The sequence below is a fragment of the Copadichromis virginalis genome, linkage group LG1 (assembly GCF_057382275.1).
Source record: "Copadichromis virginalis isolate Kocher_CV1m ecotype Utaka linkage group LG1, C_Virginalis_male_GT1.1, whole genome shotgun sequence".
NCBI classification, from domain to species: Eukaryota; Metazoa; Chordata; class Actinopteri; order Cichliformes; family Cichlidae; genus Copadichromis; species Copadichromis virginalis.
Window position 1 is genome coordinate 9,440,669 of NC_140618.1, and position 13,825 is coordinate 9,454,493.

The 13,825-nt window shown below is 39.7% G+C and overlaps 1 protein-coding gene across 2 annotated transcripts in view; it reads left to right on the top strand.

The window, feature by feature from the left end:
• The window catches only part of adcy7 (adenylate cyclase 7), a 62,834-nt gene that overhangs the window by 531 nt on the left and 48,478 nt on the right, over positions 1 to 13,825 (top strand). The window lies entirely within an intron of this gene.

Sequence of the window (13,825 nt, forward strand, 5' to 3'; positions counted from 1 at the left end):
TCACATATTTAGTGCGAGTTTGTTCGAGTTGTAGGTGGAGAAACTGTCTGAAACTGTGAGAAATCAGAAAGTGGATTTATCCCTTGTTCTAAACGGGCTTTCGGTCTGCCATGCGTTTGTGTCAAATGTGTATCTCCTTGTATGTCACCGGGTAATGACTGGTAGTGTTTCTCACTCATTTATTGAGCGCACCCATCCAAATATAACCAGTTTATTTACTTCGGCATGGATTAAACTCTACCAGTGATCCTGTGATGTCTTTTCTCCGTGCTCTGGTGTTCTTCAAACCAACAAGGGCATTTTAGGGAAGGTAAAATTGTTTTTAATAAGTAAGTTGCTTTTTGGCAGGCTGGATGTTGCTGATTTAAAATAGTTTTATCTCTTCAAATCTCTTCCTACAACATATGGTCCCCGTTTCTACCACGAATAGTGCCCCCGTCAGTGCCTGTATACTCATTTCAGAGTGAAACTGGCTTTAGTCCTTTAGTAACTGGAGCACAACACAGTGCGTGCTTCAGAAGGCGCTTTACTGTTTGAGTTTAAAATCGAAATTGAATTTGATTTATATACAAATCAGTTTAAAATGATCTAATATTAAATGACGTTATCTGCACTTTTTAATTAGTGGTCATTAAAACAACAGTTGTGGAGCTGTGCTGCGAGATCCCAGAGAAAGCAGCATGAGTCATTTTTAATGAAATCAAAATAACTAACCATCCGATTTTAATAATATTTTAACTTCTCACACAGTGTTTGTCCATTTTTTTTAGATATCCATCTATGAGCTCAGATTTCATTTAAGTGGATTTAAAATGACCTTAAATTGATTTTAATAATATATTCACAATACAGAAAAACGTTGATTCCTATATCTCACTGACAACAGTTTTCCCGGGGGCTTCTTTATTTTTGCAGGAAATGGTCCGTGTATTATTTGGGTGCATCACAGTGAGTGTGAGGTGGTTTTATTATTATCTTAAAGTTAGACATATTAAGAGCTATTTTTGTTGTTGTGAAGTTCAGTCTGTTTCCTAAATAGAAAGCAACCGCACATTGTCAGCCCATGTATTTATTGAGCCAGCAGTGTGCATAATTTTGCCTGAATGTAATGTTACAGCATAGGTGATGTGATCTCTGAAAGCAGAACATACAGGACATAGTTTTAAGGGATTATAATGGTCGGCTGATGTATAGCTTTTCAGGCAAATCTGTTTATGTGCACACAGTCCACTCGCTTGCTTTGGTCTGAATAGAAGATTAGACATCAGCTGAACAGCTTACATACACAACTCGCAATATATGGCTTCACTTGAAATCGGTCTTTGTGATAATTTATTGCAAATAGTTTGAGAAATGATATGTAAACTCCATCACATCTGAGTATTTAATGTTGCACTTCCTCAGCTGTTACTTTCCGTAAAGTGAAGCTGCAGCGAAGTCATTTCTTGGCATCGGCAGGTAGTTTAAACTGTGGATGAAGGCCATATTACTTCTCCTAAGAGCCAGGAAGAGATTGTGTAGCTGTACAAGTGACTTCTGAAAACACCAATTGGCTTTGTGTTTCTTCTCTACAAAGCTGTTCTGGTGATAAACTCTTTACATGGCTTAAAAGATTTTTTTTTGTTTACGCTGTGATGACGTGTATAAATGTGTAAACCCAAGAACCGAATGACATGTGCATTCCTGCCATCATATTCTGGGTACATGGATAGGCTAATTCTCATGTTTCTGCTTGTTTGAGCCTACTCACTGTTACTGACTCCATCGGGATAAGAGACATAGCTTCTGTGGGGCGGCTGTGTATCACTTGCTTGATTACTAATCTGATCCCTTTTCCAATTCTCATAAGTACAGGCGGCTTATGGATTGACCACTTGCTGTTATTTTTAATGACATCACTTTGTTTTAATTTAATCTAGGCAGTGAAAAACATTGAAGCCTAAAATGGTGAGACTACCATGTATAATGGTCAGTGTAAAATATCTGCAAGCAAGAGAAATCATTGCTTTGACGTATGGAGCTCATGTGTTTTAATGTAATGGAGGGGTTAGTCTATGCAGTGGCAGTGGTGTTAAATTCTTGGTCATGGCTCAGCAGGTGAATGCGTTACTGCAATTCCCTAAATAACCCTAACCCGTTGACAGAAAAGCTGTAATCTAAATCGTAACCTATACATTAGCATTGGCCACTGGTGTGCAGTTATCCTTTGTGATGGTATGATGTATGTAATTTTGACACGATGAAAACTGTGTTGTAATTTTGCAGATTGATTTTACAGTTTGATGCACCCAAACAGGGTTTAGCTGTGAGTGCGCACAAAAAATCCCAAACTATAACAAAACAGATTGTGGGGAATGACACCAGGGTCTGCTTTGTGATGATAATAACTGGTAGTTCAGTTGTTTTGTGTTTCTTCGCTCTCTCGCGTGGAGCCTCAGCTGACCATGTCGCTAGTATAAGATAGCAGTTCCCAGTGTGTGGTTTCAGTGCTAGCATGTCTTCATCAGTGGGGTTTGTTGACAACCATTATTTTTCATGTTATGTATTCATAGTCTGCACTGTCATGCATCCTTAGTAAAAATGTTAATGCATTGGAGTAAAATGAATCAGGTCATTTTGTAGGCTAATGTAATCAAATTTATTCAAATTTGCATCCTTTGGTTTGGTGTTTATCTCATTAAGCTATGGCCAATTACTAACTCCACTGTAAAATTTGATGATAATACTATGAAACACTATTAGCAATTATCCGTTAGCCACACTGTCTGTCTGTTATCAGTAAGGTAGTGGCTTGCAGCTATGGTTGAGTAATAAAGCTATAACATTAATATAGAAGGTAGGCAACAAATGTCACCAGACAGTGTCCATTTGACAGGAAAACACAGTTATGTGTCCAAAACACACTATGTCCCCATGGATATCAAAGATGGTATCGGGTATCAAGTATTTTCCTCGGTATCAGTATCGAGTTTTGAAATTCAAGTATCGTGACAACCCTGGTTAGCGGATACCTGAGTCTGTCTGGTCTCCAAGCAAAGGATGGGCAGTATAGCCGCAAAATGATATCACAAGATTTCAAGAAAATTTGCGATAATGATATTACTGACAGTATCTTTTCATTGATCCTTGTAGCTTACAGAGAGCGGTAGCAAGCTTCAACACTGTTATCAAAAAATATTTTCTACCTGAAATGTTACATTTAGGATTGAGCTTTTTAACCACCTGGGCCGAGGTACAGTGGGGCAAAAAAGTATTTAGTCAGCCACCGATTGTGCAAGTTCCCCCACTTAAAATGATGACAGAGGTCAGTAATTTGCACCAGAGGTACACTTCAACTGTGAGAGACAGAATGTGAAAAAAAAAATCCATGAATTCACATGGTAGGATTTGTAAAGAATTTATTCGTAAATTAGGGTGGAAAATAAGTATTTGGTCACCTCAAACAAGGAAAATCTCTGGCTCTCACAGACCTGTAACGTCTTCTGTAAGAAGCTTTTCTGTCCCCCACTCGTTACCTGTATGAATGGCACCTGTTTGAACTCATCATCCGTATAAAAGACACCTGTCCACAGCCTCAAACAGTCAGACTCCAAACTCCGCCATGGCCAAGACCAAAGAGCTTTCGAAGGACACCAGGAAAAGTATTGTAGACCTGCACCAGACTGGGAAGAGTGAATCTACAATAGGCAAGCAGCTTGGTGTGAAAAAATCAACTGTGGGGGCAATCATCAGAAAATGGAAGACATACAAGACCACTGATAATCTCCCTCGATCTGGGGCTCCACGCAAGATCTCATCCCGTGGGGTCAAAATGATCATGAGAACGGTGAGCAAAGATCCCAGAACCACACGGGGGGACCTGGTGAATGACCTGCAGAGAGCTGGGACCAAAGTAACAAAGGTCACCATCAGTAACACACTACAACGGCAGGGAATCAAATCCCGCAGTGCCAGACGTGTTCCGCTGCTGAAGCCAGTGCATGTCCAGGCCTGTCTGAAGTTTGCCAGAGAGCACATGGATGATACAGCAGAGGATTGGGAGAATGTCATGTGGTCAGATGAAACCAAAGTAGAACTTTTTGGTATAAACTCAACTCGTCGTGTTTGGAGGAAGAAGAATACTGAGTTGCATCCCAAGAACACCATACCTACTGTGAAGCATGGGGGTGGAAACATCATGCTATGGGGCTGTTTTTCTGCCAAGGGGACAGGACGACTGATCCGTGTTAAGGACAGAATGAATGGGGCCATGTATCGTGGGATTTTGAGCCAAAACCTCCTTCCATCAGTGAGAACTTTGAAGATGAAACGAGGCTGGGTCTTCCAACATGACAATGATCCAAAACACACGGCCCGGGCAACAAAGGAGTGGCTCCGTAAGAAGCATTTGAAAGTCCTGGAGTGGCCTAGCCAGTCTCCAGACCTCAACCCCATAGAAAATCTGTGGCGGGAGTTGAAAGTCCGTGTTGCTCGGCGACAGCCCCAAAACATCACTGCTCTCGAGAAGATCTGCATGGAGGAATGGGCCAAAATACCAGCTACTGTGTGTGCAAACCTGGTAAAGACCTATAGTAAACGTTTGACCTCTGTTATTGCCAACAAAGGTTATGTTACAAAGTATTGAGTTGTATTTTTGTTATTGACCAAATACTTATTTTCCACCCTGATTTACGAATAAATTCTTTACAAATCCTACCATGTGGATTCATGGATTTTTTTTTTCACATTCTGTCTCTCACAGTTGAAGTGTACCTCTGGTGCAAATTACTGACCTCTGTCATCATTTTAGGTGGGGGAACTTGCACAATCGGTGGCTGACTAAATACTTTTTTGCCCCACTGTAGCTTTTCCACCATGTAACCACATCCTTAATTTCTATCCACCTTTGCTCTTCCTGTCATAATGGAGAGCAGCCAGCGACACCTGGTGGAGTCATTTGTTTATATTTGTTTCGCACATCACCAGCTGTGTTCAATCTTTAGTGGAAACAGTTTTCCTGTATATTATGTAAAGTATTTTGTTTTGTTGGAAGCTGTTGAAGTAGCTCGGGTTTTGCTAAATCGTCCTCGGAGGCTGACGCACGGCTCTTGCCTTCAAACTTGCCCAGGCTTGTGTCATTGTTGAGCACACTGTGGAATTTAAACACGTGGTTTCACGGTAGCAGTGATGTTTCGATTTGACATTTATTAATAATGTTTAATTGCAGACAATATGACATGGCATAGCCCTACTCCAGACGTTAACAACAGCTACAGAATCTTGTTTTTGTCATTTGAGCTGAATGACGGCCTATATGGACAGAGAAATAAAGCAGAGGGCTTGGGGAGAAGAGTAATTTTAGGGCTTGATAAAATACGTTACTGTAACTTCATTCCAGCTATCCATTATAACCCTTCTGTGTTGGTTTCCAAAAACACTTCTCAGGCTATATTTGTGTGAGTTTCACTTCACCTTTGGTGTAAATATAACTTCAGTCAGATGACCTGTTTGGTTTTTTTTTGCTGCAAACATTGGAAACCACCGAATTAAATTGCATAAGTGTTCTGCAGCAGTATGGACACCTACACGCCTCAGTTTGTGAAGGAAAAAAAAAGTACAGATAACTCAATATAGGTATGTAAACTTATGTTAAATGCAAATGTAAATGGGCATTTGCAGTGTAAATGGTGCCTTTCTCTTCTAAGCAAATGAAAGAAGATGAGTGTGCCCTGTTTAATTTGACCGCTCCTGTGTTTTGAAACGGGTACACAGCGTTATCATCAGCGCTGAAGAGAATCTTGCTGAGTTGTGCGTCGCTTACCTAAACGCACGCATATATATATATATATATATAAATGAGCTAACACCTATGTGCAACATATACTCTTGGTTTGTGCTTGACAAAGATAATGACCTTGACAGGAAATGTGGGGAACCTTCACCGGATGCACAATGTGACTTCTCACAGGTTTTTCTTAAGAACTAGAGTTGACACCATCTGTGAAGCTGAGAGGAACACAAGCTGTCTCTTTGTGCTGCTTTCAGTATCGTTCTTGCTTGGCAGCATGCTTATTTCTCTTTTTGGCTATATTGTTGTTGTTTTTTTTTTAAAAAGCACATTTTTTTTTCCCAACAAGAGTGGGAGCTGGCAACACAGAATGGCACAAGAACATATTTAAAGTTTTTAAATACTAATACATTAAAACCCTCACCAAATCTCAGGAAGCATCATTTTTGAACAATCATTTTAAAGTACATGTCTGATCTCTTTGAGTGTATTGAGATGGGGTTGTGTGTCAGGATAAAGCTATTTTCCCTCTTTACTGTTGAGTACTTCCTTCCTATCAGTCTCAGTAGAGAAATTCCATCCAGATTTGTCCTCATTAAGCACGCACGCACACACACAGGCAGTGTTTCTTACTAATAGGCATTTTCTGTTGTTATTAGACCTCATCATGTTCTTAAAATGCTTCTAGCCACTTACAGCACTGATAATTTCTCCAATTTCTCCCCTCTTTCCTGTCTTTTCTCTCTTCGTCGCTCATTTTTCAATCTCGCTTTCTCTCATCTGCTTCGGAGCAGGCTCTCTCGCTCTGCTGTCTCTCCCCTTCAGGCTCGAAAGGAGAAGGGTTCCTCTAGGTGGACAGTGTGCTAATCCTCGAACACACAGTGGGGACTAATCGGACTCATTAACTCTCGACTCTAGTGCTTTCACCCAGGGATCACAGCTAATCCTTTTTCGGCACAGTCTTCATCGTGCATGCTGTAAATGCTCGTTTGCTTTATCCTCTCTTGTGCGATTTTATTTCTTGCATAATAATAGAGACAGCTATTTTTTTTTTTTTTTTTTAATTTAACAAAAACCATTGCTACAGAAGGGTACCCTGTGGTCTGATCTTAGCTTTAAACATCATTTCAACTATACTTCTGACATGGTGCCTTGATAATAAGCTTTCAGTGACACGTGACAGCTCAGTGTTTAAAGCATGGATGTAAACACAGCTATAAAAACAGAGCAAAAACATCGGTCAGTGAATCAGGCCACTTACTGTCGAGCGCCAGAACCACCAAGCTCTCCGGATTGTTTTCACACTGCTTGCACTTGTTCCATATATTTAAAGTCAACCTAATCTCATCTTGGTCTTAAAAAAAACACGAGTCCGTGGAGAGTAGGGTGAAGATGACGTCTGGTTTGGCGATGTCTCTGAATCAGTTTCTCCCAGAATCTTTTCCCAACAAGATGTTGTGAAACTATAGGATGAAAAGGATGAGGATGCCACTGGGACAGGGTCTCTAAAGTCAACCAAGGTTCAAAGGCTGATGTCATTGACGTCACCAGAATCATGGCTCACAGAACATTGGGCTAATACTTGGTTTTATTGCCCAACTCCTGTGACAGTTTATAGTCTAAACTTTAGTAGATTGAAAGACAAGAGTCCAAATGATTATGCATTCTGTACTAAGTGCTAAGCTCCAAAATCATGCAAACTATAACTAATCCTTGACTTTTCTTTGGAGCCAACCTGAAATGACAATTCAAGGAACAGGATTTGGGGGGCTTCTGCATTGCTTGATTAGTAGGAACTCATTTTGAAGGTGGCGCACGGTAGTGGTGGAAGGCGGAGGAGTGTAATTAAAGTTAATAGAAATATTCCTGGGCATCAAGAACAGCTCAAGATGGAAAACAACTGACAGTCAAGAATTTTAAGCTCTGTTTATGCGGCACTTTTGTAGAAAATAGTTGCTGTCAAAGTGGTCAGAAATATTTCACAATTCTACCAAGCTCTTTGTAAAATTTTGTCTGGCGGTGTGACATTCAGGGTACATTAGAGGCATGTTTACATGTCACTTTTTCTAATTTTCTGTCAGTTTGGACACAAAAAAGGAAATTCAATCTTTCGTATGTTCAAAAAATGTTGAGGTGCCTTTTTAATTGCACTAAATTTTGATCTGTGGCGTCTCTGAATTACATTTCGTGGTAGGGTAGTAGAGTGCTACTGTGTGTGTTTTGAATTTCATCATAGTGTGAAGCAGAAATAATAATTTGTGGTTCGAAAAATTACTTGAAGATGGTAAACAGGGTCATTACAGGAACTTTCAATTCACGCAGACATACAATCACGGTTTCAAATCAGTGCTATTAAGGTTAAGTAAAAGAAATCTTCATAATCACTTAGGGAAAGAAATGTTAAGACGACCTGCGAAGCACAAAACCCGATAACCTGTGGCTTTCCACATACTCAAGTTAAAAGAAGGAGCCCGTGATATTTGGAGCCGTGTATTTTTAGGAAGAAACATCCAGGACAGGTTTGTCACTTAAGAAACTTCTTCAGACTTTACTGCATACATTATAAGAGAGAGACATGGCACACAAAGGATCCTGAATTTAACTCTGAGACTTTTGCAACAGCAGAAATGGTGGTAAAAGTTTAACTTCTGGTATGAATTTTTTTTTTTTTTTCAAAATCTTATTTCAGGGCAACGTCCACATCTGATTTAATCAGTTATTGCTCGATGTGATTGCATTTTATCCTGCAGTTCTTTCGACTCTGTGACCAAAGAAATGTTTTAGACAAACTATGACTTTACCTCTTAAGTATAGCTAGAGCAACAGCTGGCTGTTTGAAGAGCAAGAGGATGAGAAATCCTAATATGGTTGTCTTTGCTTTTTAGTCATCATTATTACACCCACTTGTTTCTAGTCCCACTCTGTTTCCATTCCTTGCCCTTGCTGCCCATTTCATGACTGTCACTGCAAAAATGTGGTATGCATGACAGAACTTTCCCTCTATCAAAATGAACTAACTATTAATCCTGAAAAACTCTGTTCTGTTAATGCACATGATAAGATCTCCAAGATTTATTTCAAAGATTCTCATATAGTGAGATTTAGTCTGATCTACCTTAAAACATGTTTCTTTCTACAAGTGCCACTTATTTTCTTCTTAACTTATCTTGTTTTTACCCTGTGATGGGCCGGTGAGCTGTCTGTGGAAGCTTGTTTCAAACACTGAATAATGAAAACAGAATTTGCTATCGATAAGTCAAACTCTTGGTTTATGATTACAAAGTTTGAGTTGCATATATCCAAGTTATGACTTACTAACTGAAAATTCTGAGAAAATGACTCAAAAGTGAGAAAATAAGTATGTCATTAATTTGCAATTGTGACTTATGGGTGGCAAAAAATCTATGTATTTCTGAAAATGTTTTTTTTTCAGTGTTAGTTAACTTCCACACCTGTTCAGGAAGTCCCTGCCTCTCACCCAAAATAAAATGGGATAGGTTCCACTTGATCCAGACTAACTTGATCAGCCTGACTATAATCAGGCTTCACTTAAACGCTGTTTCCCTAGTGATGAAATGCAGTAAAAGCTTTACTGCAAGTTACTGCAAGTTTTAAACCAAACCTAAGAATAGAGGGAATGCACCATCACTCAGCTCACTTGACCGCAGTTTACAGTATAAAGATTTCTGCAAACATACAAAAGAAAAACTGTTGACACCACAGGGATGAAATTCCTGCCAACTGTTGCTTCTTCCAACCTGTTTTGGCTCTCCTGCAGCTTGTGCACTGCCGTTGATGTGTGGTGTACGCAACACAACCTATAACTAAAATAAATGGATTTGCCCATAGAGCGTCTACTTGTCACCAATGTCAGATCTGGCTTTTTGAGTCAAATATCAGATCGGGGGATCAGGGATACTGATCTCATGGAGTATTTATGTTAGTCTCCCAGCTGTTTTGCGCACTATGCACTTCAACACTTGACAACCCGCTGTGAAACCTTCCACGGTCTGCCACTTTGTGGCTGAGCTGCTGTAGTTCTTAAATGCTTCCACTTTGCAGTATTGCCACTTACAACTGATCATGGAATATTTATGAGGGAAGAAATTTGCAGACTTGTTGCAGTGTTGGAATCTTATTACAGTGCCAGACTCAAATTCAGTGAGCTCTTTGCTTTCACAAATGTGTGTAAAGACAGACTGTGTGAAAATGTGTGATTTTTTTTTTTTTTATTATTATTATTTTTTTTTATACAGTTGTAGCAGTGGGACTGAAAACACTTTAATTCAAAGATTAAGGAGAGTGGTCCAATACTGTGAATTCTGTGCCCAAATACAAGCAACAAAATGACAACTGCATGAGAGTGTTTGCTTTCTAAGGTTATGGAGAAACCCCTTTAGGTTTTGCTGGTGGGGTTTTTTGTGCTGTTTTTCAACTTTTGAAGTAGGTTTTTAGGGAAATAAATGCTAGGACAGTAACTACCGTTACTGTTTGCTCTCTTGTCATCCTCTAGTGTCCAGTTTCAATCACACTTGTTCAAGACTACTAATGTATCTTGCCAGGAAAGCTCTCTAGGGGCCATAAAAGGCCATGGCCTCTTAGTTTTGCTGTTTGGAGAGGATCAGTGCTGCTGAGATGGGATGCTTTGGAGTGCCATTAGAGAAATGCCTCTTCACCCCATTTGTTAAATTGTTCCATTTCCTGGACACCCTCCTCGCCCACAGCGCTTTTGTGTCAACACTCATTCTAATCTGCCTTCAGCAGTTGGGTGATAAGATACATTTTGATGTATGTACACAGTCAAAGCAAAACATTTGCCAAAAAGAGCCAATCGATACTATATTCAGATTTATGAATCTTGTCTAATGCGCCTGTGATGTACTGGCAAGAGATTTGTTGGCTGTAAAATGTTTTCGCGTCCCATGGATACATATGAGATGACCTTTTTGTCTCTTACTTCTTGATCGAAAGCCATATTGAACATTGAAATGCCCTGCAGCTGGCATGAGGCGATGCCTGCCTCCTCTGAATGCTCGTTTGAGTTTGGATGGTGCAGATGTGTGGGTGTCCTGCTCTTTCTCTCTTACTTTTTTTTTTTCCTCCCAATTTCATTTTCAGAGTATTGTGCTTGCTGTGGTTCAAGGACATTATGTAATGCTTATAAGAGCACCTCATCTGGAGAAGTGCCATTGAGACACAGAGTTTGCAGAACTCATTTTAGAAATGAAAACTTGCCTGTGAAAGACATTAGTAACTAAGGACACTGAACCGAAAAGGAATTCAGCAGGTGAATAACTCTAAGACAAGGAAAGTCTTTATTTTTACCAATTTTTGAAGGATATTTAGGGAGCGATGCAATATTCAACGATATAATGCAAATATTACTGTTCTTACAGTTAATTTGCTCGGTGTTTATATTTTTTCCTATAGAGCTTTTTAGCCTCAAGCTTGTAGTCATTTAGTTGGTACACAGCGCTGCTCTTGGTGGGTGCTGTTTTGTGTTTGTGCATTCACATTTTCAGAAATATGTGGTGTTTGCATGCCACAGGGAGGCTTGCGGCACTTTCCTGCTCCAACAAGCTGCTCATTGTGCTTGGCTGGTTAATGAGTGATTAGCCAGGATTGGCTCTCTGTTTGGGAAGAAGAGCTGGTAGGTGACCTATCGAATGAATAGTGCAGAGACTAAGATAAAAGCTGGGAATGCTGTTGGAAAAATGTCAGATGGGTCTTGGGGTGCACAATTTAAATTGGAATAGATAAGGTTATGTTTCGGGTAAACTGAAAAGCACATGCCTTTATGTAGATGTCATAGATGTGCCTTATCTGGGCAACTAGGGTTATTCAAGGGTTATTCAAGTATTTTTATATTTGGTTTCCAGATAAAATGTTGACATGTACTTTTGCAGTTTGGGTCTGTATAAAGCTACAGCATATATCAACACTAGCCAAAGCGGTGATCATGAACTGTAACGAAGATTTATCCAATTTTGGCAATGGAACAGAAAACGTTATCAGATTGTTTCATAGAGTAGTATGCTTTGAGTTTTTGAGTTGTTTGTGCGATGGTGGCATACATTTTTTTATTTTATTTTTGGTTTTTTTTGTTTTTTTCTCATGTGGTTTAGTCTTTATTCACCCAGAGACAGCAAAAATATATGTACCAAAACTGAACTGGGGTGGATTTTTAGAAATATCAGTTCTCACTTGGTAAAGTCATCATTTTTGGCTGACGCATACGTCAGTGCTTGTCAACATATGAACAACAGAATTTGAAACGGGAAAAAATACAACTAAAGAGTTATCTGTACAATGCCCAACTGCTGCATCAATCTGGCTCTGTTCCTTTTAGAAGTCCCAATGCTCCTGCTTGTCATAGAGTTGCCTGTAGAGAATGACCTGCTTCCAACCTCTCTCAGCAAGCGTAAACTGCCTGCAACATGTCAGGACTTAGGAGCAAAGCATCAGCTCTGGCTTAAGGGAGCGCCTCATCATTGGTCTGTTGACTTAACCAAAGTTACTTGGCTATGTTCTCTTTTGGGTTTACTCTAAAGCATGGGTGGAGTTTACAGCCATAACGTAATTTATTTCAACAAACACTGGTCCACCTGTTGCATTGCAACTGCACTAGACAGAAGGAGACAAATACACAAATAAAAGAGGGTGTCCATGTGGTTGATGAGAATCTGTGGTAGTGGTGACACAGTAGAAAGATAACTCATTTGCCAAAAGGATTTTGAATAATGCTATGTAATCATCAGATGCTGTAGGGCAGGGTCCCCAATCCCAGTCCATGAGGGCCGGTGTCCCTGAAGGTTTTAGATCTCACCCTGGGTCAACACACCTGAATCACATGATTAGGTCATTACCAGGCCTATGGAGAACTTCAAGACATGTTGAGAAGGTAATTTATCCATTTAAATCAGCTGTGATGGATCAAGGACACATCTAAAACCTGCAGGGACACCGGCCCTCGTGGACTGGGATTGGGGACCCCTGCTGTAGGGCAACAAAATAGTGCTCTCTTTCGTGCAGTATTAGCATAGCTATGTAGGCCAGCCTGCAGTGTAGGAAGATGACAGACGAGTAAGTGACATTTACACCAGGGTAGAGAAGAAAGGTCTTGGCCAGTATCCCAAAAAGTTGATTCTGTTCATCTGGATGTTGCGTTTTCAGTGGAAGAAACATTTCATTACGTATCCAAGTAACTTCAGTCTCAGTTGACTGGAGATGTTTTATTCACATGTACTGTCTATAAGGTTGAGGAAACCTTCAGTTAGCCAGGACTGAAGAAATGACTTGGTTGAGTGACGAAACGGCTCTTCCACTGAAAACGCAATGGCCAGATGAACAGAATCAATGTTTTGGGAATTCCTTACCTGGAAGATTGAGTATGCATTAGGATGTCTTAGCCAGTATTTTTAACTAGTTTTGTTAATTTGAGTTTTATTGTCGGGCATAATATAGGCATTTCTCAAAGTATTAGAAATAACAGGAAAATGCATTGATTTTTGTCAAACAAAGCAGTATTGATATACTTTATTTTTTACAATTTATATAAATTCGGAGTGTTTAAAAAAACAAAGTTATTATTTTTACTGTTTATTGACACATCCTACTGTAATATCACTGTCATAAATAATAACGTTACAATCTGGTAGCATCACAAACCTCATGTAATTGGGGATTCCCCAAAGGTCTCGAGGGAACACCCTGTACACGTAATGGGCAAATTATGATTTGATATCCTCCTTTTCTCTCTTCTTTAATACGGTTCTGTCAGACGCTTCCTTCTTTAGAAACAGCGATCTACTTCCCCACCGTCGCACCATAGTTTATCTTCTGATTGTTTACATTCTCTCTTTAATATTGCAGGATCTTTTCATTATGATATAAAGGGCCTTCTTATTAGCCTCTGCACATATATAGTTTCATTGAATGCTTCTGTTTTGTTGTGTAGAAAAAGAAAGCCACAGTCTTTAAAATATCATTTCTTTCGCATACGCCACACTCACTTCCTCCTTTGTGGGGCTGTCACATGGGTCACTGCCAACGCCATTT